The sequence below is a fragment of the Lissotriton helveticus genome, chromosome 1_1 (assembly GCF_964261635.1).
Source record: "Lissotriton helveticus chromosome 1_1, aLisHel1.1, whole genome shotgun sequence".
NCBI classification, from domain to species: domain Eukaryota; kingdom Metazoa; phylum Chordata; class Amphibia; order Caudata; family Salamandridae; genus Lissotriton; species Lissotriton helveticus.
In genome coordinates this window covers 153,946,780-153,969,247 of record NC_136057.1, presented here as the reverse complement: position 1 = coordinate 153,969,247, position 22,468 = coordinate 153,946,780, and the positions used below count along the sequence as shown (strand labels likewise).

At 52.1% G+C, this 22,468-nt stretch overlaps 1 protein-coding gene across 2 annotated transcripts in view; it reads left to right on the top strand.

The window, feature by feature from the left end:
• Positions 1–333: 333 nt before the first annotated feature.
• PITPNM1 (phosphatidylinositol transfer protein membrane associated 1) overlaps positions 334–22,468 on the top strand; it is a 318,418-nt gene continuing 296,283 nt past the window's right edge. For both annotated transcript variants that reach the window (XM_078659290.1, XM_078659289.1), the window contains exon 1: positions 334–470. The gene's annotated coding sequence lies outside the window, so the exon portion shown is untranslated. The remainder of the gene's footprint in view (positions 471–22,468) is intronic.

Below are 22,468 nucleotides of genomic sequence, written 5' to 3'. Positions count from 1 at the left end.
AGCACGTGTGACCTTGGCCCGGTCCTGGTTCACCCCAGTCCATTATGTGCCCCCGATAAAGTCCCAGTTTACCCCAGCGTGTGTGCCCCTGCCCCGGCTCAACCCAGCCTTTGAGGCTGTGACCCTGGCCCTGTCCCGGCCCACCCACCCCAGCCTTTGAGGCTGTGCCCGTGGCCGCCCCGGTCGCGGCGCTTCCCTGCTCACCCCAGCCGTGTGATCGTGGCCCGCCCCATCCCATCCTCCCCTCCCGGGCGGGCCCCGCTCAGCCGGTTCCCTCGGAGCCCTCCTCGTAAGCCGCCTGCCCGGTCCCTCCTCCTCCCGGCGCCGGAGGAGGGGCGGAGGAGAGGCGGTGTTTGCTGCAGAGGAGGCTGGGCGCACCGGCGGCTCCCGGGAGACAGAGACACACACACGGGCATCGGAGCCCCCGCCGGGAGACGGAGACACACGGGCACCGGAGCCCCCGGCCGGAGGTAAGAGGACCCCCTGCCCTCCATCGGCGTCTGAGCAGCATCGAGGCGCTATCCCGGGGAGAGGGGATGTCTGGGGCGGACCCCCCTGCAGGGAGCCATCCCACCACTGGCATCACCCCACACAGATACCGCTCAGACCCCACCCGAGAGCCCCCACCCCCGAAAGACCCCCAACAAACCCGCCGACACCCGCTCCCAGGTGACACCCCTTGAGACCTACTGCACCGCTACACCCCACCCCTTCACTCAACCCCCCCTGACGCCCCCTCCCTTTAGACTCAATCCACCTGACTGACACCCTGAAATCCACCATCTAGTGACGCCCCCCCCCTGAAACCAAATCCCGGCACGAACCCCCCCCCCGCCCCCTTGAGAGACATCCCTCCGCGACACATCCTTGCCGGGACCCCTAAACAGACCCCTGTGTGAGGAGGCTGTACACCCTGCACGTCCATCCTGAGCCCCCCACCTGTGGCTCACCGCTGACAGCCCCCCCCCCCCCCCCCCGAAGCTATAACATTACAACAACCTTCAGTGCAGCCAGCCTCCCCACAGACACCCGGCAGACCCCCACCTGTAGCGATCTCAGACACCCCCCAACCTGACTGTTTACCACTACACCCCCTCCACTGCACCCCCCCCCCCCCCCCCGTTTGTAGGGCTCTTATTGTGGGCTTTATTGTGGACACACCTCGGGCACCCTCCACTGCCCCCCACAGAACAGAACCCAGACGGACCCTCCCGCCTTGACCCCCCCCCCCTTATCGGCAGAAACATACCAGACCACCCCCCCTTTCTTTCTCACCCCTGACAGAGCCCTGCCAGCCCCCGCTCACTGCGGTGCACCCCCCCCCCCCGAACTACAGCCGTCTCATGCCGGGCTCCCCCGCCTCACACTGACCCCAGCCCCGCTCGCTGCAGTGCACGTCCAACCCCCGCCCGCTCACCTGTACCCCTCCCTGACCTCTTCTACCCCCCACCGAGAGACCCCCGACGGCCCCTCATTCAGGGTCTCATCTGCCCACGTCTGCTCGCGCTCCCTTGAGGCTTCTCACCCCCCCCCCCCCCCGCAGATCCTCACCCCCCCCCCCCCCCGCAGATCCTCACCCTGGCTGGAGTGCACCCCCTTACCTACCGCCGTCTCATACCTGTAGCCCTCACACGGACCCTCTCCACAGCCCCCTGGGTGCAGTGCAGGCCCAGGCTTTCACCTGAGGCCCGCTCTTCAGACCCCCGCCAAAGCCCCCTACAGGGCCTCTCACCCCCGGCAGAGACGCCTCACATTGACCCGTTCAACCACACCACGGGGCACACCCCGCCAGCCCCACTGCCCCGTGAAATGGGCCGGTTTTTGGCTGTACAATTCTGGTCACCCTAGACAGAGCCCCTCCATCTGAGGCCTTCTTACCCCTTCTGACCCCCACCAGCACTCCCCCACAGACCCACAACCTCCCTACAGCGCACATCTCAGCAGCCCCGCCCCGAGGCCCCTCTTCCTCGTAACAGGGGGGGCGACCAGCACCCACAGACCCAGGAGGGCCCCTCAGTGCACGCCGAGGGCGCCCCTCTTCTCTGCAGGCCACGTCCATATGCACAGGTACATACGTGACGTCAGCACCTGAGGCTGTTTCAGAGTTCCTTCCTGTCGTGACTCCTGTGGGACAGGGCGACCCCCCCCACCCCACTTTCACTAATTGTTGTTAAATGTCCTGCGCTGGTGTGAGAGGTCCTTGGCGATGGTGAGTCGATCAGAATGTTTAACTGGAATGCTTCCCCCCCTTCTTGATGACTCTGGGCCTGGTGGTGCCCTGGGAGCGGGGAGGGCGGGCACGCCGGTCCGGATCCCAGGGGCAGAGAGTGTATCTTTGTTCACTGAGTTCCTTGCGCGCCTGCCACCAGGGCATTTCCTTCCTCTGCTAGGGATGTCGGGGCCGTGGTGAAGGGGACTATGGTCCATGTGTGTACGTCATCTTCCATCGGCAGCCATTGTGCTATCACGGCAGGTGAGATGTATAACAGGCCAGCCCGCCACTGAAGGACAGCTGCTGTCGCCACATGCAGTGTAGTTTGTTTACAAAACACAAAAGTGACAGGACCCGAAGCTGTACTCAGAAGCGCGCGCCTGGCGCTATGGAGGTCGGCCCATTGAATGCCAAGGTTGTGTAGTTTTGATTCCACCTCAAGTCTCTTTCATCCACCACCGGACGCTCCCTGCCTCTTGATTCCACCTCATGTCTCTTTCATCCACCACCGGACACTCCCTGCCGCTTGATTCCACCTCATGCCTCTTTCATCCACTACCGGACGCTCCCTGCCTCTTGATTCCACCTCATGTCTCTTTCATCCACCACCGCTCCCTGCCTCTTGATTCCACCTCATGTCTCTTTCATCCACCACCGGACACTCCCTGCCTCTTGATTCCACCTCATGTCTCTTTCATCCACCACCGGACACTCCCTGCCTCTTGATTCCACCTCATGCCTCCACCTCATGCCTCCACCTCATGCCTCTTTCATCCACCACTGAACACTCCCTGCCTCTTGATTCCACCTCATGCCTCTTTCATCCACCACCGGACACTCCCTGCCTCTTGATTCTACCTCATGTCTCTTTCATCCACCACCGGACACTCCCTGCCTCTTGATTCCACCTCATGTCTCTTTCATCCACCACAGGACACTCCCTGCCTCTTGATTCCACCTCATGTCTCTTTCATCCACCACCGGACACTCCCTGCCTCTTGATTCCACCTCATGCCTCCACCTCATGCCTCCACCTCATGCCTCTTTCATCCACCACTGAACACTCCCTGCCTCTTGATTCCACCTCATGCCTCTTTAATCCACCACCAGACACTCCTTGACTCTTGATACTACCTCTTTCATCCACCACCGGACACTCCCTGTTCCTTGATTCCACCTCATGTCTCTTTTATCCACCACTGAACGCTCCCTGCCTCTTGATTCCACCTCATGTCTCTTTCATCCACCACTGAACACTCCCTGCCTCTTGATTCCATCTCATGCCTCTTTCGTCCACCACCGGACGCTCCCTGCCTCTTGATTCCATCTCATGCCTCTTTCCTCCACCTCATGCCTCTTTTATCCACCACCGGACGCTCCCTGCCTCTTGATTCCACCTCATGCCTCTTTCATCCACCACTGAACACTCCCTGCCTCTTGATTCCATCTCATGCCTCTTTCATCCACCACTGAACACTCTCTGCCTCTTGATTCCACCTCATGCCTCTTTCATCCACCACTGAACGCTCTCTGCCTCTTGATTCCACCTCATGCCTCTTTCATCCACCACTGAACGCTCCCTGCCTCTTGATTCCACCTCATGCCTCTTTCATCCACCACCGGACGCTCCCTGCCTCTTGATTCCACCTCATGCCTCTTTAATCCACCACCAGACACTCCTTGACTCTCACCACCGGACACTCCCTGTTCCTTGATTCCACCTCATGCCTCTTTAATCCACCACCAGACACTCCTTGACTCTTGATACTACCTCTTTCATCCACCACCGGACACTCCCTGTTCCTTGATTCCACCTCATGTCTCTTTTATCCACCACTGAACACTCCCTGCCTCTTGATTCCACCTCAGGCCCTTTTCTTTTATCCACCACCGGACGCTCCCTGCCTCTTGATTCCACCTCACGCCTCCTTCATCCACAACTGGACGCTCCCTGCCTCTCGATATTACATCATGCCTCTTCTTAGAAGGGCAGTCGGTTCACTCCTCAGTCTCTCATCTCCACCAGGGGAGGGCTCTTTCTACACTGCTACAGGTATATACAACTCACTGGCCCCCGTGGCATATACACAGCTCACTGTGCCCCTTTGGCCTATACACAGCTCACTGGGCCCCTGTGGCCTATACACAGCTCACTGTGCCCCTGTGGCCTATACACAGCTCACTGTGCCCCTGTGGCATATACACAGCTCGCTGTGCCCCTCCTCGGTCTCTCATCTCCACCAGGGGAGGGCTCTTTCTACACTGCTACAGGTTTATACAACTCACTGGGCCCCTGTGGCATATACACAGCTCACTGTGCCCCTTTGGCCTATACACAGCTCACTGTGCCCCTGTGGCCTATACACAGCTCACTGTGCCCCTGTGGCCTATACACAGCTCACTGTGCCTCTGTGGCCTATACACAGCTCACTGTGCCTCTGTGGCCTATACACAGCTCACTGTGCCTCTGTGGCCTATACACAGCTCACTGTGCCCCTGTGGCCTATACACAGCTCACTGTGCCCCTGTGGCATATACACAGCTCACTGTGCCCCTCCTCGGTCTCTCATCTCCACCAGGGGAGGGCTCTTTCTACACTGCTACAGGTATATACAACTCACTGGGCCCCTGTGGCATATACACTGCTCACTGTGCCCCTTTGGCCTATACACAGCTCACTGGGCCCCTGTGGCATATACACAGCTCACTGTGCCCCTTTGGCCTATACACAGCTCACTGTGCCCCTGTGGCCTATACACAGCTCACTGTGCCCCTGTGGCCTATACACAGCTCACTGTGCCCCTGTGGCATATACACAGCTCGCTGTGCCCCTCCTCGGTCTCTCATCTCCACCAGGGGAGGGCTCTTTCTACACTGCTACAGGTATATACAACTCACTAGGCCCCTGTGGCATATACACAGCTCACTGTGCCCCTTTGGCCTATACACAGCTCACTGGGCCCCTGTGGCATATACACAGCTCACTGTGCCCCTTTGGCCTATACACAGCTCACTGGGCCCCTGTGGCATATACACAGATCACTGTGCCCCTTTGGCCTATACACAGCTCACTGTGCCCCTGTGGCCTATACACAGCTTATGACTACTGTAAGGCCAAACTTTTAGTAGTAAATATGGATAAAACGAAGATTCTGTGTTTCGGTAAAAGGTCTAAAAGTTTTAGCTGGTACCTAGGCAAAACTAAATTGGAAACGGTAAATGAATATAAATACCTAGGCTTATGGTTCGAAAGCTCCTTAAAATGGGATAGACATATTGAAGCCCAAATGGCAAAAGCATCATCCTCTATTTGTGGGTTGAAAAAATTCAATAGAGATTACGGGGACCGGTCGCATAAATCCATGCTAAAGGCTTATGAAGCAATGATCCCTCCCCCAAGTATTGTATGGGATGGAAGTTCTCTACTTCTGCGGCAAAGTGGGTTGGGATCAGGAGGAAGGTATGGTGTTGAAAATGCTTCTGTCCTTGCCAAAGTCAGCGATGATACAGGCAATTAGATTAGAGACTGGAACAATAGCATGGAGCATTCAGGCTAAAATGGCAGTGGCAAGGTTCTGGAAACGACAATTACAAGAGGAAACCCAGAAGGTGTCCCTTTGGTGCAGTAATGAATTCCGTCATAGCAACCTAAAATGGGCAGTGGAGGCAAAAAGGAAAATAAAGGAGGTAACTGGTAGCTTAAAGGTGAGAGTTAATCAGAACCCTGTAGAAATTTGTTTCACCAAAGGCGTACTAAGAGCACAAGGAGGGGAGCTATCAAGACATCAGGACATAGAATACTTGAGAAAGAAAAAGTCGGTCCAATGTATGTTCGAAGCATGGGAAAATGATGCATGGTATCCATACTTAGAAACCTTGCCGAACTACGGATTGAGGTGGGAGATTTTGAAAATCCGAATTGGAACTAACCCTTGGCTATTGGAGGGGAGATTAAAGGCAGAAATGCTATATCCTGATGGTCTATGTAAGTGTGGACTGGAGACGAAGTGTGATATCTTGCACATATTGTTGGATTGCCTAACAGGTTTAGGAGTGAGAAAACAGTTCCTACGACCATTATTTATAAAATATGGCATAAATTCACGAGGGCAAGCTGCTACACTACTAATAAAAATGGAAAAACTGGATACTGCAATTGCACTAGGGAACTATCTGAGAGGTATAAACCGTTTGGCCAGGGAAAAGCTAAAGAAAGTTTTGTGACTCATTTATTACCTACTTTTGCAGGAGACATTGTTAAAGTCCGATGCACGTCTAGTTCAAATGGTCTTAACTTTTGTAAAATAATAATGATGTATGTACAGGGTTTTTTTAAAGATTGTAAATGCTTATTTTATCAAGTTTAAATGTTTTTAACATTTTAACTGATTTTTAAATTTGGAAATACTGAGATATATGGGCCTATAGTAGCTAGGGTTTTACTAGAAATGTATAAGTAGAGCAGCTTAGAAAAGTAACTGTGTGATTTTAGAGATCATTAGGTATCATTGTTACCGATTGGATTGTAATGTTTTAATTTTATATGAACTCGAAGTTTAAAGACCATGGTCTAAATAAACAGATTTTCTCTCTCTCCATACACAGCTCACTGTGCCCCTGTGGCCTATACACAGCTCACTGTGCCCCTGTGGCCTATACACAGCTCACTGTGCCCCTGTGGCCTATACACAGCTCACTGTGCCCCTGTGGCATCCTACGGGGCCGGGGTCTAGGGCATTGCATTGTGCGGCAATACAGGTAGAGGAAAAGCGCTTTTGTAGAAAAGGGATGTCTGTCCCCCTGTCTTCCATTGATTTGTCACAGGGAGATGGCTTTAAAGTATTTGTGTGACCTCATTCGAACACGTCCACCGCCGCTGTGGTTATCTATCTGGAAACTCGACGAGGCCTCTCTTTCAAGAGACCTCATTAGAGCCGCCTCGCTTGTGACAGTGGCCTGTCTCTTCCATGGAGAGCCTATGCAAAGAAATCCTATCAAGACACGGGATTAAGCAATGTCTTTCTTAAGCCAGTCCAGGTGGCGACCGAAATAGAAAGTCTGCTGGTGACCAGTTACTTGCTTAACACTTCTGGGCGCTGGGACGTTGTTTACTTTCTCGTTTTGGGGCAGATACAGGGAAGTATCTACTTTGCTTTCGTTGGGTCTTCCAGAGAAATCTCGAATCTAGCCTGTGCCCTGCGAAGAAAGATCCGGGCAATCAATGATATATTTGACCTTTTTTGTGGTTTTTATAATCGACTTACTAATTTGTTTTTTTATTCCTTTTATAAGGTGCAGAATTTTTAGGCAGTGTATTTAAGCATTTCACTCTCTGCAACAATTACCTCACAATGAGACCGGTTTTCGTGTTAGCCATTTTTTGCATCAGGCAGCACTATGTATCCCGAATAATTGTCTCTTATCTCCCTGTTCTTATACCTGTGTGAGAAGGTATAGTTATGTGTGTGTATATATATATATATATATATATATATATATATATATAAAAAAGCAGGATTCATAGAGCGCCGCTGCTTCACCCGTGAGGGTCTCGAGGCGCTGTCTTATAAAACTGCCTGCTCTATTGGTTGTAACAACAGGGAGGTAGGTCCTTTTGGGCGTAGGGGCAGCTGGACCATATACTAATATTTTGAAACACAAGGTGCTGGCCCTACAGTAGATTTTTTATTTTGCTCCTTAGTTTGAGCAACAAATCAATCTTATTTCTAGATTTGTTCGGTATGATTTATTTATACCCTTTTACTTTTTCATTTATGCAGTTAGAAATTCATATGAATGAGAAAAACATTACATACAGACATTACATGCACTTATTCAAGGACATTATACATAGAAAACGAAAAATGTAATCTAAACACATCATATATACATTGCACTATTATTATGCAGCAAGATATACAATCTTTGCATTATCTTTCATTAAGAGATAAAGTCACGTTCAAAAGGAGAAAAAACAGATTTAATGAAAGCAAATATATGACTAGATGGATTAATCAATATTCTAGTCAATCCAAGGGACAATTCGCTCCTTGCTGCTATGGGCTAGTTGTCTCCATTTGGCAAAATGGAGACAACTAGCCTATAGCAGCAAGGAGCGAATAATAGTGCAATGTATATATGATGTGTTTAGATTATTTTTTTCGTTTTTTATGTATAATGTCCTTGAATACGTGCATGTAATGTCTGTATGTAATGTTTTTCTCATTCATATGAATTTCTAACTGAATAAATGAAAAAGTAAAAGGGTATAAATAAATCATACCGAACAAATCTAGAAATAAGATTGATTTGTTGCTCAAACTAAGGAGCAAAATTAAAAAATCTACTGTAGGGCCAGCACCTTGTGTTTCAAAATATTTGCTCTATTGGTTGAACATCCTTGTCAATATATGCATTTTTATTATCATCGTACCTTCTTATGAGATTTTTATAAAGTCAATTGAAATTGTACCGAAGTAACATATGAGCAGGGTTTGGTTTTATTGTTGATTTTGTGTACTTTTATGGCTGCTTTGGCCAAAGTTTATTCTGATTTGATCTGATCCACTACCTCATCCCTCTTTCACCCACCAGGTAGGCATAAACAACAAGAGTAAACCCATAGACCTAGTTGAGATCTGGGTGAGGGATTATAAAAAAACACAATATCTCAACCGATATTATTGACAAGACTGGTAGTTAGGCATGCACAAAACATTACAGGAAAGGAAGGTAGGGAGACTCCTAGTTCGTTTGAATATGCCCAAGGCATCATGTATTTGGATGAATACAACAAATTTAGCAGGACAAGCAAGAGTGGGAAGCGTGCGGAAAAATTGGGAACAGTTGTAACATCACTGTAAGCAATTAATACGTAAGTAACCCGAAAAACTTTGTGCACTCAAGTGCTTGTGACACCTCAAAGGTGGACGGCGCAGGTGACTAGTGAAAACAGCGAAGGCACAGAGTGAAAACGTGACAAGTAAATACAAAAGGAACTTCTGGTTCACGGGGAATTATTTGCATGAATTTTACAGATTTTAGGCATTTTAGTGAACCATGGTAAAGGGCGTAGGTAGTTGCGCTGGTATGTTGATGGTGTTTCGAGCCTAACGATTTAGGATCATCATCAGGACCAGGTTACTGAATGAGGGTGCTGAGTGCGATGAAAAGGAGGTGAAGGAGGGTGTTGGTAGATCAGCAAGGCTTGAACCCACCGTGGAGGATGCCAGTAGTGCAAAGAAGGGAGCAAGAAGGAACTGAACCCAAGCTAATCACTCCGTGACGGCTTCCTGCGGATCGGTCTTCTTTAGTCTGTAAGCACTATTTTCTTTGAGTTTCTCCCACTGCAGGCACAACATGCTTTTCTGCAACAATAAGCGCACCATGCGCGCTTTCACTTTCTAAATAGCCTGGGAAAATGGTGGCTGCTTCTTTGAAATTAAATAGGTCTTGCATTTAAGAGTGTTTGAGCTCTCACAATTGATTGACAATGTAAATGGCAATAGCTTAGACTCTCACAAACGCAAGACCTATTGCTTCCCAAATTTCTTTTTAGGGTTGTTTCAAAGCACCCCATGCCGTGCTTGCACTTAATAGAGTTCACGCACCTGATCGTCTAAAGAAAGGGCGTGGCCTCTTAAGTGCAATGAGGCATGGGGCGCTGGCAAACAAACAATATTTGCAGTTCAATAGGTCTCGTATTTACAAGAATTTAAGCTATTGACATTTACAATACCAATAGCTCAAAGTATCGTAAATGCAAGACCTATTGCATTGCAAATGCTTGTTTTCATTTGTCTCTATATTTTTCTTTCCCTCGTGTGTTTTGTCTCTCTTGCGCTGAGTGAGCCTGTTGAGGGAACATAAGTGCCAGCCTTCACCCACAGTGAACACCGGCTGAGATTAAGCACTAGACTATAACTAGATTTGGGGAGGCCTGTGAGTAGTGCTCTTCCGAGGTGTACTTTAGCCATGGCTTGGGGCTTTCCTGAACTCTGTGGGTCTGGAGTTGATCCTAATATTTAGAGGGGTGTAAAGTGCTGTAGGTATCTTACGTCCGTGACATCAGTCTGCCTGCAGGTGCTCTGCTTCCATTCTCGGGTATGAATACTCGGGGGAGGGGGGTGATCGGAGTGCATGGGAGGGTGGTGTGCATCCTCTGGGGAGGGGGTGTGTGATCGGAGTGCGTGGGAGGGCAGTGTGCATCCTCGGGGGTGATCAAGGTGTGTGGGAGGGCAATGTGCATCCTCGGGGGTGATCGGGGTGCGTGGGAGGGCAGTGTGCATCCTCAGGGGTGATCGGGGTACGTGGGAGGGCGGTGTGCATCCTCGGAGGTGATCGGGGTGCGTGGGAGGGCAGTGTGCATCCTCGAGGGTGATCGGGGTACATGGGAGGACCGGGTTCATCCTCAGGGGTGATCGGGGTACGCGGGAGGGCGGTGTGCATCCTCTGGGGTGATCGGGGTGCGTGGGTCGGCAGTAGGCCTCCTCGGGGGTGATCGGGGTGTGTGGGAGGGCGGTGTGCACCATCGGGGGTGATCAGGGTGCGTGGGAGGGTGGTGTGCATCCTGGGGGATGATCGCGGTGCGTGGGAGAGCAGTGTGCATCCTCAGGGGTGATCGGGGTGCTTGGGAGGGCGGTGTGCACCATCGGGGGTGATCAGGGTGCATGGGAGGGTGGTGTGCATCCTGGGGGATGATCGCGGTGCTTGGGAGGGCAGTGTGCATCCTCAGGGGTGATCGGAGTGAGTAGGAGGGAGGTGTGTATCCTCGGGGGTGATATGGGTGCAAAGGAGGGCGGGGTGCATCCTCGGGGGTGATCGGGGTGCGTGGGTCGGCGGTAGGCATCCTCGGGGGTGATCGGGGTGTGTGGTGTGCATCCTCGGGGGTGATCGGATGCGTGGGAGGGCGGGGTGCATCCTTGGGGTGATTGTGGTGCATGGAAGGGCGGTGTGCATCCTCTGGGCTGATCGGGGGCGTGGGAGGGTGGTGTGCATCCTCGGGGTGATCGGGTGCATGGGAGGGCGGTGTGCATCCTTGGGGGTGATCGGGGTGCATGGGAGGGTGGTGTGCACCCTTGGGGTGCGTGGGAGGGTGGTGTGCATCCTTGGGGGTGATCGGGGTGTGTGGGAGGGCGGTGTGCATCCTCGGGGTGCATGGGAGGTCATGTGCATCCTCGGGGGTGATCGGGGTGCGTGGGAGGGCGGTGTGCATCCTCGGGGTGATCGGGGTATGTGGGAGAGCGGTGTGCATCCTTGGGGTGATTGGGGTGTGTGGGAGGGCGGTGTGCATCCTCGGGGGTGATCGGGCTGCGTGGGAGGGTGGGGTGCGTCCTCAGGGGTGATCAGGGTGCGTGGTGTGCATCCTCTGGGATGACCGGGTGCGTGGGAGGGTGGTTTGCATCCTTGGGGGGTGGTGCGCATCCTCGGGGTTGATCGGGGTGCGTGGGAGGGCGGTGTGCATCCTCGGGTTGATCGGGGTGCCTGGGAGGGCGGTGTGCATCCTCGGGGTGGATCGGGGTGAGTGGGAGGGCAGTGTGCATCCTCAGGGGTGATCGGGGTGCAGGGAGTGCGGTGTGTAACCTCGGGGTGACCAGGGTGCAAAGGAGGGCGGGGTGCATCCTCCGGGGTGATCGGGGTGCGTGGGAGGGCGGTGTGCATCCTCGGGGGTGAACGAGGTGCGTGGTGTTCACCCTCGGGGGTGAACGAGGTGCGTGGTGTGCATTCTCGGGGGTGATCAGGGTGCGTGGGAGGGCAGTGTGCACCCTTGGGGATGATCAGGGTGCGTGGGAGGGCGGTGTGCACCCTCGGGGATGATCGCAGTGCGTGGGAGGGCGGGGTGCACCCTCTGGGATGATCGCGGTGCGTGGGAGGGCGGTGTGCACCATCGGGGGTGATCAGGGTGCGTGGGAGGGTGGTGTGCATCCCCGGGGATGATCGCGGTGCGTGAGAGGGTGGTGTGCACCATCGGGGGTGATCACGGTGCGTGGGAGGGCGGTGTGCACCATCAGAGGTGATCGCGGTGTGTGGGAGGGCGGTGTAAATCCTATGGGGTGATCGGGGTGCGTGGGAGTGTTGGGGGGTGATGGGTTCAATTGGGGTGCGTGGGAAGGCGGTGTGCATCCCTGGGGGTTATTGGGGTGCGTGGGAGGGCGGTGTGCATTCCTGGAGGGGATCGAGGTGCGTGGGAGGGCAGTGTGCATCTCTGGGGGTGATCAGGGTGCGTGGGAGGGCGGGGTGCATCCTTCGGGGTGCGTGGGAGAGCGGTGTGCATCCTCAGGGGTGATCGGGGTACGTGGGAGGGCGGTGTGCATCCTCGGAGGTGATCGGGGTGCGTGGGAGGGCAGTGTGCATCCTCGAGGGTGATCGGGGTACATGGGAGGACCGGGTTCATCCTCGGGGGGTGATCGGGGTACGCGGGAGGGCGGTGTGCATCCTCTGGGGTGATTGGGGTGCGTGGGTCGGCAGTAGGCCTCCTCGGGGTGATCGGGGTGTGTGGGAGGGCGGTGTGCACCATCGGGGGTGATCAGGGAGGGTGGTGTGCATCCTGGGGGATGATCGCGGTGCGTGGGAGAGCAGTGTGCATCCTCAGGGGTGATCGGGGTGCTTGGGAGGGCGGTGTGCACCATCGGGGGTGATCAGGGTGCATGGGAGGGTGGTGTGCATCCTGGGGGATGATCGCGGTGCATGGGAGGGCAGTGTGCATCCTCAGGGGTGATCGGAGTGAGTGAGAGGGAGGTGTGTATCCTCGGGGGTGATATGGGTGCAAAGGAGGGCGGGGTGCATCCTCGGGGGTGATCGGGGTGCGTGGGTCGGCGGTAGGCATCCTCGGGGGTGATCGGGGTGTGTGGTGTGCATCCTCGGGGGTGATCGGATGCGTGGGAGCATCCTTGGGGTGATTGGGGTGCATGGAAGGGCGGTGTACATCCTCTGGGCTGATCGGGGGCGTGGGAGGGCGGTGTGCATCCTTGGGGTGATCGGGTGCATGGGAGGGCGGTGTGCATCCTTGGGGGTGATCGGGGTGCGTGGGAGGGCGGTGTGCATCCTTGGGGGTGATTGGGGTGTGTGGGAGGGCGGTGTGCATCCTCGGGGTGCATGGGAGGTCATGTGCATCCTCGGGGGTGATCAGGTGTGTGGGAGGGCGGTGTGCATCCTCGGGGGTGATCGGGGTGCGTGGGAGGGTGGGGTGCGTCCTCGGGGGTGATCAGGGTGCGTGGTGTGCATCCTCTGGGATGACCGGGTGCGTGGGAGGGTGGTTTGCATCCTTGGGGGGCGGTGCGCATCTTCGGGGTTTATCGGGTGCGTGGGAGGGCGGTGTGCATCCTCGGGTTGATCGGGGTGCGTGGGAGGGCGGTGTGCATCCTCGGGGTGGATCGGGGTGAGTGGGAGGGCAGTGTGCATCCTCAGGGGTGACCGTGGTGCATGGAGGGCGGTGTGTAACCTCGGGGGTGACCAGGGTGCAAAGGAGGGCGGGGTGCAACCTCCGGGGTGATCGGGGTGCGTGGGAGGGCGGTGTGCATCCTCGGGGGTGAACGAGGTGCGTGGTGTTCACCCTCGGGGGTGAACGAGGTGCGTGGTGTGCATTCTCGGGGGTGATCAGGGTGCGTGGGAGGGCAGTGTGCACTCTCGGGGATGATCAGGGTGCGTGGGAGGGCGGTGTGCACCCTCGGGGATGATCGCAGTGCGTGGGAGGGCGGTGTGCACCATCGGGGGTGATCAGGGTGCGTGGGAGGGTGGTGTGCATCCCCGGGGATGATCGCGGTGCGTGAGAGGGCGGTGTGCACCATCGGGGGTGATCACGGTGCGTGGGAGGGCGGTGTGCACCATCAGAGGTGATCGCGGTGTGTGGGAGTGTTGGGGGGTGATGGGTTCAATTGGGGTGCGTGGGAAGGCGGTGTGCATCCCTGGGGGTTATTGGGGTGCGTGGGAGGGCGGTGTGCATTCCTGGGGGGGATCGAGGTGCGTGGGAGGGCAGTGTGCATCTCTGGGGGTGATCAGGGTGCGTGGGAGGGCGGGGTGCATCCTTCAGCGTGCGTGGGAGGGCGGGGTGCATCCTCGGGGGTGATCGGGGTGTGTGGTGTGCATCCTCGGGGGTTATCGGCGTGCGTTGTGTGCATCATCGGGGGTGATCGGGTGCGTGGGAGGGCGGTGTGCATCCTTGGGGATGATTGCGGTGCGTGGGAGGGCGGTGTGCACCATCGGGGGTGATCGGGGTGCGTGGGAAGGGGGTGTGCACCATCGGGGTGCTTGGGAGGGCAGTGAACACCATCAGGGGTGATCAGGGTGCGTGGGAGGGCGGTGTGCACTATCGGGGTGCATGGGAGGGTGGTGTGCACCATCGGGGTGCATGGGAGGGTGGTGTACACCATCGGGGTGATCAGGGTGCGTGGGAGGGCGGTGTGCACCATCGTGGTGCATGGGAGGGCAGTGTGCACCATCGGGGATGATTGTGGTGCGTGGGAGGGTGGTGTGCACCATCAGGGTGCGCGGAAGGGCTGTGTGCACCATCGGGGTGATTAGGGTGCATGGGAAGGCTGTGTGCACCATCGGGGTGCGTGGGAGGGCGGTGTGCACCATCGGGGTGATCAGGGTGCGTGGGAGGGTGGTGTGCACCATCGGGGTGATAAGGGTGCGTGGGAGGTTGGTGTGCACCATCGGGGTGATAAGGGTGCGTGGGAGGTTGGTGTGCACCATCGGGGTGATCGGGGTGCGTGGGAGGGCGGTGGCTAGGGTGACCAACCGTCCGTAAATTTCACGGACTGCCCGTTATTTAGGCCCCTTGTCCGTGAGCATTTTTTTCACAGACGCCTTTTGTCTGTAATTTTGGGGATGGCAGCAAGCAGTTCTCTGAGGCTGCAGCAGCCCCTCCCGACCTCGCTCAGTCTTTGTATGGGCCCATTGTCATTCTGATCTGGCTGATTATCACCTAATGAATGACAATGGGCCAAAGGTGTAGGGAAGCATGGGGGGGCGTCTGATAAGTGCTTCATGGCCATTACTTTGATCTGTGACTTGCAGATCAGGACAGGACAGAATAACAAACAAGTAAATGAGAGAGAGAGAGAGAGAGAGAGAGAGAGAGAGAGTTTTTTGATAAAAGCGGCGACAGAAAGAGAAACTATGATAATGGTAAATTAAAAAAAAGCACAAGGCAAATAGAGCAATGGAAGGAAGAACAAGAGAATGATCAAATGAATGTTAATGTGGAATATGAAAAGAAAATGAAATATGAATTTATAGAATAGAGAGATGAAAGGATGCACAGACAGAAAGATGGAAAGAAAATAAATAGAGGATGTAAAGAAGAAAAGAGAACAAAGGTGGATAAAAAGAAAATGAAAAGACGGAAAGAATAAAAGACAAACGTCAATATAGGTAAATGCAGTTTTTGACAAAGTTTCTTTCATGCTGTAAAAAGCATAATTTTGCATTCTTTTTGCAGACTTTTATCAGGGGAACAATTTTCATAGACTTCAAAAGGAAAGACCAGGATAGCTCACTTTGCTCCTTTATTTAGTGCCATATAAAGCATGGGTATTTTATTTTTCTGGCTACTCCCTTGCAATGGGCCCTTGTGTCGTTACAGCATGTGGCGTGCCGTCCTCTGCATAGGCCTAGGGCACTGCATGCTGCTTTTGTGGAGGCGCTGTGCTGGAGGACTAAGCTACATTTTGAAATATCCGACAGGATGAAATGCAAAGACTTCTGAGTGTTTTGCGCTACTGCAATTTTCGGGCCATAACAAAAATGTCTATTTAACTCTGGTGATTAATGTATCTCTTGGAGAGATCTGAGGTTTCACTAATCCCGGTTTTGACTCATCATAAAGAAGCATAGAGGCACAATGCGCCTCTTGTAAAGCACAAAGTGTAACATGCAGAGTAAAGTATTTATTTGTATTATAATTGTAAAGACAACCCCCACCACTATGTTATGGGTTATATCCTCAGTTTGTATTTTGGGGCACTGGAATTATGCAATTGTGCGGCTTCAACAGTTTTCACATGACAATGGATTTGTCGCATGTGCCACATAATCGATCATTCGCTGAATATAGCTGAAGAGTCTATTTTAAAAACAGTTGCTACCTCAAATGGTTAAAAAATAACTAAAAAGGCAGTGATTTATTGCAAAGGCCCTTTGTGAAGGTTGACTGGTCACCTTCCTTTGCATATTACCATATTTGGGTGTAATACGGGTTATAATGAGGTGCAACCTATGACCAGAAAATGTTAAAATATGCAAAAATGAGAAAATAATATGGTAATACTATGACAAAATTTGCAGCAATGCTTCATAAATTCCCTTTTCTAGCCAAATAATTTAGTCCACCCTGCAGCATAATTTGGCCCTCCCTGCTGCATAATTCCAGTGGCTCTGCATATAGTAGCTACCAGTGTGGATGCCATGTGACTCCTATGCCTTGTAGCCCTCCTTGTCTTTAGTAACATTTCCTATATATTGATTTACATACTTATACGACTCTTTGTCTCTCAACAATAAGCGTGTGAGCTAAAGCGCTCAACATCCTACATTGGCTGAGCAGCACTGTAAAATACATGACATACACATGAGCGAGGGTCTATATAGCGATGAGGGGCACCATGGGAGGTGGATAGTGAAGGAATCTGTGCAGAGGGAGGTCTTTGGTGAAGGGGTGTAATGAAGGCTGAAGGCCTCTGCATCCCCTGCCGTGCAGGTGGGGCAACACTTCAAAGAAACCCCAAACTGTAAATAAAATACCACAAAAAGACCTGCACAGTTGCTCAAACCAAAACGGTGAGTTGCACGATTTTCTCAACTTAATATAAACCTATTTTGACGTGTACTTCTGTTGGTTGTCTATTAACTTACTTATACACTATTGTACGACCTCCTCTGATATGTCTGAAAACGCACCTTTTGTCCCAAATTTCTGTCCTGAATTTTGACCCTTTGTCCTGAATTTTTGTCCTGAATTTTGACCATTTGTCTTGAATTTTTACAATCACCGTCCTGAATTTGCACCCATGCCAGTTGGTCACCCTAGCGGTGGCGCCGCTGGCTGGAGAGCAGGAGCTCTCCTTCTGGGTGAAGCTTTAGGCAGTGGGCGGGGGCTTCGGCCGAGTCCTCCTCAGCATTTCCCCGTCTTGTTCGGATCTTTCTACAGACACCGGGAAGTGTCCCGAGGGCGCCCCGTGCATTCAGACCGGGGTGTCTCCGCACTTTTGAGGACGCGGTGCCTGTTATAGTTTACATAACTGGCGATATAGCACCTTGAGTGACCCGGGAGGAGGAGTGGTCCAGGAAAGCTCTAAAGCTGTTAAAGGCTTTGCTGCCCGTGCCATTCGTGGTCACGGGGTGGGGGGGATTGACTTGTGCTCTCGCGCTGTTATGAGAAGGGGAGGGGGGTCCTCTCCAGGGCCTACTCCGTCGGTGGGGTTGGTGCTGCACTCGGTCTCCTCGGAGCGGAGATGGGTCCAGACGAGCAGGGATGCTAGTCTGACAGAGCTGCTGGCTATGTATGTTTTACATAGCGCTTACTACCCGGACAAGGCACTCAAGCGCTGCACTCTCTCCCTGAAGATGGATTGTTTTGGGTCCAGGGGACTCATGCTGTTCTGAAGTTAGTGCTGCTGTTTATGCGCTGTACCCCCTCTCTCTCTGAAGCGGGATTGTTTAGTGTCTAACGAGGTACTGATCCTAGTCTGAAGTTACTGCTGTTGGCTATGTGCTGTACGCTCGGAAGCAGGGGTATTTTAAGTCCTGGGTAGCAGTGATGCTGGTCTGAATATAGCACTGCGGGTTATGTGCTGCACTCTCTCTCAAGTAGCGCTGTTTTGGGTCCAGGGGAGCACTGATTCTAGTCTGCAGTTAGTGCTGTTGGTTATGTGCTGTACTCTCTCTGAGATCGCTAGGGGTCTAGTTAGGAGGAACATTGGGGTGCTGCACGCTAAGGATCTAATTAGGAGGAACATTGGGGTGCTGCACGCTAAGGATCTAGGGCCCGATTCACAGAACTAATTTAAGACAAAATCCTAAACTGACTATCATTTTGGTATTCACAGAAGGCACTTACTCATTTCGGTATTCACAGAAGGCACTTACTCATTTCGGTATTCACAGAAGTTAAGAGTCCTAACTTTAGGACTCCTAAATGCCTTCTGTGAATACCGAAAGTCTTAAAATTAGGATTTTTCTCAGTTTAGTAGTAGTAAACTGAGAAAAATCCTAACTTTAAGACTTTCGGTATTCACAGAAGGCATTTAGGAGTCCTAAAGTTAGGACTCTTAACTTCTGTGAATTACCAAAAGGAGTGTCTTCTGTGAATACTAAAGTGAGTAAGTGCCTTCTGTGAATACGAAAATGGTGGTAAATTTAGGATTTTGTCTTAAGTTAGTTCTGTGAATCGGGTCCCTAGTTAGGAGGAACATTGGGGTGCTGCATGCTAGGGATCTAGATAGGAGGAACATTATGCTATGGTAATTTAACTTGTAATGCTCATTAATCACCCCAGGAGGGGTATCTCAGCACCGGAGTTACCAGGGGAAGGCAGAACTAGTATGGAAATAGCTTGGTTTTGAGATGTTTTCTGAAAAGCAGGTGGTCTGTGCATTTCCGAATATGAGTGGGTAGTTTATTCCAGTAGTAGGGGGCCAAGTAGGACAAAGCTTTACCCCCAGCTTGTGTTTTCTCAAATCTGGGAATAGTGAGTAAAGCTCTGACCGCCAGTCTTAAAGGTCTGCTTGGCTAGTAAGGAATACGCTTCTCAGCCAGGTACCTGGGACCTTTGCTGGTCAGTGAGTTATGCACTAAGCAGCAGATCTTGAAAATGATTCTAATGTGCACGGGAAGCCAATGAAGTGATCGAAGAAGGGGAGAAGAGGCTGATTTGGCTGGCATACTTTGAATCAGGCGGACAGCTGTGTTGTGGACTACCTGAACATTGGCAAGTAGAGACTCCATTGTGGCTGCTAGGAGGGCATTGCAGTTGTCCAGGCTGCTGATCAGTATTGCCTGGACCTGGGTTTTTGCACATCGAGAGTGGAAGTGGACTCTGCCCAGTATACTCATCATATGAAAGCAGATGCCAGTGGTAGCCGCTACCTGATCTCTGATAGTCTGATCCAAGCGTAGGCCCACATTGTTTACTGTAGATTTGGAGGAGGGTGCCTTGCCTAACTCAGTTGGTCACCAGTTCTAGGGACAAGAGCAGCTGGGCTCTGCCAAAGAGCATGATCTTGGTTTTCTAGCATTTAATTGAAGGAAGTTCTCTGTGATCCAAACCGAGATAGCTTTCATCCCATTGGCAAAACGGGCTTTCATATTGTGGAATCAAAAGGGATAAGGAGTTGTGTGTCATCCGCATATGAGAGAGGTGTGAATCCATGGGCTCTGATGGTTTTAGCAAGGGGGACAACATAGATATTAAATAATGTGGGGCTAAGACATGAACCCCTGGGGCGCCCCCATGGTTGAGCTCTAGGGTGCGGGATTTAAACGGACCTAGATTGATGGTCTGGGTTGTCTGCGAGTGGAAGTTATGAACCATTGCAGAGCTGAGCCCCAAATACCTATCTCCTTTAGTCTTTGGAGTGATCTAGGCTGAGATACCGTGTTGAAAGCTGCCGTCAAGTCAAGCAGCACTAGCTGTGAGGGCTGATTATCATCCTGAGAGCATCTGATATAGTCCGTGACCGCTATGAGAGCCGTTTAGGTACCATGCATGGGTCTGGAACCGGATTGGGAGGAGTCCAGAATCCTGTTGGATTCTAGAAACTCAATAGGTTGTCTGTTAATGTGTCCTTCCAGAAGTCTGCTCATCAAGGAGAGAAGCAAGAAATCGTGACAGTTCGATAGGTCTGAGCTTTGGAGGTTCACCTTCTTAAGGATAGGAATGATCTGGGCAGCTTTCCAATCAAATGGAGCCCTTCCCGAGCTGATTGAGAGGTTTAGTAAAGAGCAAATGGCCAGGCCAGGTGATTAGCCAGGGTTGCTGCAATCCTAGCTGGAACAATGTCTACAGGAGAACCTGACTTTGTTGCTTTCGACGCTTTACAAACGGAGTCTGGCCTAAGAGGTACAACATTCTCTAGGCTCCTAGAATTTGCAGCAAGGATCGAGTTGGGTACCCATCCCCTTTGAATCACTGGTCTGTGGAAGTTATTGTAAATCCGATTTAACTTCTCCTTCTAAGTGGTTTGTAAGGGCATCAACTAGAGCTTGTGAAGGCAGGAAATCTGTTGAATAGGCCTGCAGGTTTGTGAAGGATTTAAGGACTTTGTATAGCTCTTTGGAGGAGTTTCCAGCCTGTTGAAGTTGTAGTGAAATGTGATCCATACGCACTTTTTAGGTCTCGGCTGAACGCGCGGAAGCGCGTGTCCGCCGACAACCTATTGTGGCCGTGTCTCCTTTCCAGGAGACACTACTGGCCGCGCGCATCGCCTTGGAGGCGATTTCAAACGAGCACGCGCACACGAACGCTCGCTGCATTCTCTCACACACACACACAGAAGCGCCCATGCATGCACGCGCGCACGCACGCACATACAGCCTCCCCCACACACATACACATGCGCACGCACACAGACACAGACACACGAGTGCTGCCCCCCTCGCCCCCCCGCACCCCGCACACCGCACACCGCACCCCCCAGCCCTTTCTAACTTACCGGGGCAATCTCGGGGGACTCCGCCGCTGCAGCTCTTGCCAGCTCCTTTCACGGGGCTCCCTCTTGGTCAAGGGAGCCCCGCAACAGTCGCCTAACCTCCTGCTGGCGGGCCCGGTGTTCTCCACTGCTCACAGGAGCCCCGGGCCGCGATACGCATGCCTCCTCTTCCGGTCCTGACGCGGCCCCGCCCCCGTCACAGGCGACATTGCCTGACTTCCGGTGGGTGCGTACATTTTTAAATCAATGTGAGCAAGTTTCTTTTTTTTTTCTTTACTGCTTTCCGTGCAACCTTTTTTTCTTCACACAGCTATAATGAAATAACAAGCGATTTAACGCCCCAGTGAGGCATAATTAGACACCACCAGATGGCTTACAGAGTTACCTGAAATAACGGGCGAAAGCGCACTTGTGGCCACCCCGCTACAATACTCTTAAAATGGTTGACGTGGTCCACCCGGGAGATAAGCATTGTTTTTTGAGTGTGTTTATTTTCACTTGAAAATCAAAACTAGGTTCATCCCCCTTTCCCAGCTGCACAAGTGGAGACATCGATATTTCGAAAGAAAACTGTTTGGGTATAATAGCCGGTTTGATTTGCCATTCTTCTGAAGCAGGGTGAGAGCGAGTGTTTTTGGGGGTCATTTCATTGCAATTAATGGAGATGGAAATATCTGGCAGTGTGAAGAAGGCTTGTTTACAGGGCGGGCGAGCAAATGTCACAGCTCTGTTCTCGCCTCGGTCTCTGTTATCCACCCCAGTCTGGCAGCTTATGCATGCTTTCCATGGCTTGCGTCTTCTCACTTGCTGCGTCCTCTGCCTTATCTTCCACCATCTCCACGTTTGTTTTCTTTCTGTTTCCTTTATTCGTCTCTGGAGAGGACAATCTTTCATGACCAAAGCTTTGTGTTTACAAAACTTTAGGAAAGAGAGAGAGTGTGTGTGTGTGTGTGTGTGTGTGTGTGATGTGTGTGTGTGATATGTGTGTGTGTGATATGTGTGTGTGTGATATGTGTGTGTGTGTGTGTGTGTGTGTGTGTGTGTGTGATGTGTGTGTGATATGGGTGTGTGTGTGTGTGATATGGGTGTGTGTGTGTGATATGTGTGTGTGATATGTGTGTGTGATGTGTGTGTGTGTGTGATGTGTGTGTGTGTGATGTGTTTTCTATGTGATTCGTTTTGAAGCTGTTAATTTGTGTGGGTGCAAATGCAATAGGTCTCGTATTTGCCAGAGATTAAACTATTGGCATTGTAAATGACAATGCCATTTATTTATATGCTTTAAAGACAAAAACATAAATAACAAGCATTTACAATGCAACGGTTTCGCCTTTGGAAAAGTTTGAGCTATTGGCATTATGAATGACAAACGTTTTATTTATGTGTTAGTTTTGAAAACAGATAAATAAATGGCATTGTCATTTACAATGGCAATAGCTTAATCTCTCGCAAATGCGATTTGTATTGCAACTATTTCACTTATCATTTTGCACTACAATGAAAACTGGCTTGTGCATTTACTCCTGCAGAAGAGTATCAAGAGGAGAGGCCCTGTTGCAGACCCGTGGAGTTTCAAGTATCTGTTGTGCATCACCTCATAACAAACAGC